The sequence below is a fragment of the Portunus trituberculatus genome, chromosome 14, assembly GCF_017591435.1.
Source record: "Portunus trituberculatus isolate SZX2019 chromosome 14, ASM1759143v1, whole genome shotgun sequence".
NCBI classification, from domain to species: domain Eukaryota; kingdom Metazoa; phylum Arthropoda; class Malacostraca; order Decapoda; family Portunidae; genus Portunus; species Portunus trituberculatus.
In genome coordinates, this window is record NC_059268.1 from 7,894,184 (window position 1) to 7,896,683 (window position 2,500).

At 42.0% G+C, this 2,500-nt stretch overlaps 1 protein-coding gene across 3 annotated transcripts in view; it reads left to right on the plus strand.

The window, feature by feature from the left end:
* Positions 1-2,500, plus strand: part of LOC123503546 (neural-cadherin-like) — a 207,771-nt gene that overhangs the window by 184,213 nt on the left and 21,058 nt on the right. The gene's annotated exons all lie outside the window — the stretch shown is intronic.

Sequence of the window (2,500 nt, forward strand, 5' to 3'; positions counted from 1 at the left end):
TTTAGCTTCTTAGGACTGCTTTCACTTGCCCCACACGCCTAGAACATGTAGCCTTGTGTTGTTTGAATTGGGCATTCTGCTGCGACATTTACTTCAGTTTATCCCTTACCTAATACCGTCGCTAAAATAGACAAATTCCAATTCCATTTTACCAACGTGAAAATGAAAAAGAAAAAAAATGTCCAGTCGCCATTCACCAAATTGAAGCGCCGGAAAAGTTTAGTTTTTTACGGGGAAATTCATGTGGAACAACTTCATATCCGCAAACGTTATTTTTTGTTCTTTTCTCCGTTTTGCCGTGTTATTACCGCAGATTTCAATAACTGCCTCTCTATGTGTACGAAATGATACGTGTAGAGCAAAGTTGTGTTTACAGCACTTCATGCACAGTTATGTTTTAATGATGCGACGCCACATCGGTAAAATTAACAGCAGTGGCCACGTCTTCCACTGCTGCGCAGTGGCACTCTGAAACCCTCATTTAATTCGTGGTAATAATTTCCCAACGCGTTCGTGTCACCCTAAGTTACATTGTGGGACAGCGTATACTAGGCAAGTATGTATGTAGACTTCTTACACTGCGTAGGTGTCTCCACATATTCTGTGCAGGTAATAGTGTCCGAAACTGCACCCCTACACTTTTCAATCTCCCTCGTCTCTATAGTTACAGTGGTGATTGTGCGATTGAAGTATTTGTGACGACAGCAAAGGCTCGGGGTGCGGCGTGGAGTGATAGTCATTCCCTGTGCTCGGTATCACTGACTGCAGTGGTAATTTCACCAATTGAGGTTCCATGAGCATGGTTTAGATCGTCACTGATGGTTGTCCTGGTCGCAGATTGGTCAGTGTATTACAATCTTTATGTAAAACGTGCGGGAAGTAACTTTTTTTTTTCTAACCGTAACCAATATTTGAAAACATGGCTTGCAAATACTTACAGATTTTAGGAAATATTGCAAAGATCTTTCACTCGACACAGCTCTAGTTAAGTAACATGCGTATAAATATGTACTAACGCACACGCACTAACATTCTTAGGACTATAGAAGGTCTGAAGGGAAGGCTGACCGCTTACAGCTGTAAGCAGCTTAGATTTTGCCAAATAGCTGGAGGAAGAATATGCATCTATGCTGGAGTGGAGCTATAACGAGAATGAGAAGATACAGTGAAAGCAGATCATTCACCCAACTTTACTGAACTGAACCAATGACATTTCAATTATGAATGAGTCCTTACATTGATATTTGAAATATTGATCCCTCGAACAGTGTTTATCTGCCCCATAAAGAACATTTCGAAAAAGTAACCAAGATAAAGTTTCGTGTGCTACTGCTTGTGCTTTTATTTGACGAATTTTCAGTAGATAAATGCAGGAAAAGCGATTCCCTGAGGAAATCATGGCAGACAGAAAATGAAGAAAAAAATAGTGGAATAGCAAAAACTTTCGCACTTTATATTTCGGTGATTGGCTCAGTTTTTGTCTGAAAATAATCGAGGGTAATCTAATTTAGAGTGACATTATTAGTTCCTATTTGCACCTCCCGCCGAGTGTATTGCGCGCTACTATTCAACACAGCTATTTTTCGTTACAACATTTTTATCGTATATGTGATCGCGTAAAGCTGATAATGAAAAGCCAGGTTTTGTACATTTTTGCTTAAAAACTTGAAGCATTTTATCCCTTTATTGAGAGCAGATTGGAAACTCCAGGTTTGAAGGTGTATCGAAATTCAATAAAACTGGCAGGGTTGAACTAGTCCTGATAGCCGTGACGGAGGCTCAGCCATGGCGAGTATTTCTCTTCTACAGTTGCTGCATATCGTGGTTACCACTGCATATAGATAAATAGAACAAGCCTGGCTGAACTAGAAACGGGTGGGCTAGATATAAAATGTTGAGTCGAGCTGGCATAACCTGCGAGCAACACGCTCAGGGAGGAGCTTGTGTCAGGCGTGCCTGTGAATGTCGTCCACACGCGATGAATGGGTAGGCGTGCCGGCGAGTGCCACTTTCGAGTGTAGAAATGTTACCTTGTTGTCTACCACACACACAAAGATAAATAGTTTTGTGCAGCATAACTAATTAAGACTACGAATATATAAAAAATAACATGGTGTAAGTAAAAAGCTAAATAGGAAATATGATTGGCAATTTCATAGTTTCACTGCTCGCCTCAAGCCACCGGTTACCGCATGTTGATTTCACTTCACATGGACACCAATATTTTTACAGCTCGTCAGACAGAAGTGCCCCATTACGGGCATGCACGCCTGCCTATCGGGCCCGTTCGTCTGGCTATCATCTTTAAGGTGATGTGGTAGTAAGGTCTCGCCTCGCCCGCTCTCTCCGGGACGTGACCTGTAGCCAAGTAGACTCCAGTCTTAGTTCATCTTTGCCCCGCAACACAACACAATACTGCACAAACACAACACAACACAACACAACGCAACGCAACGCAACGCAACGCAACACAAAACGCAACACAGAACAACACAGAGCA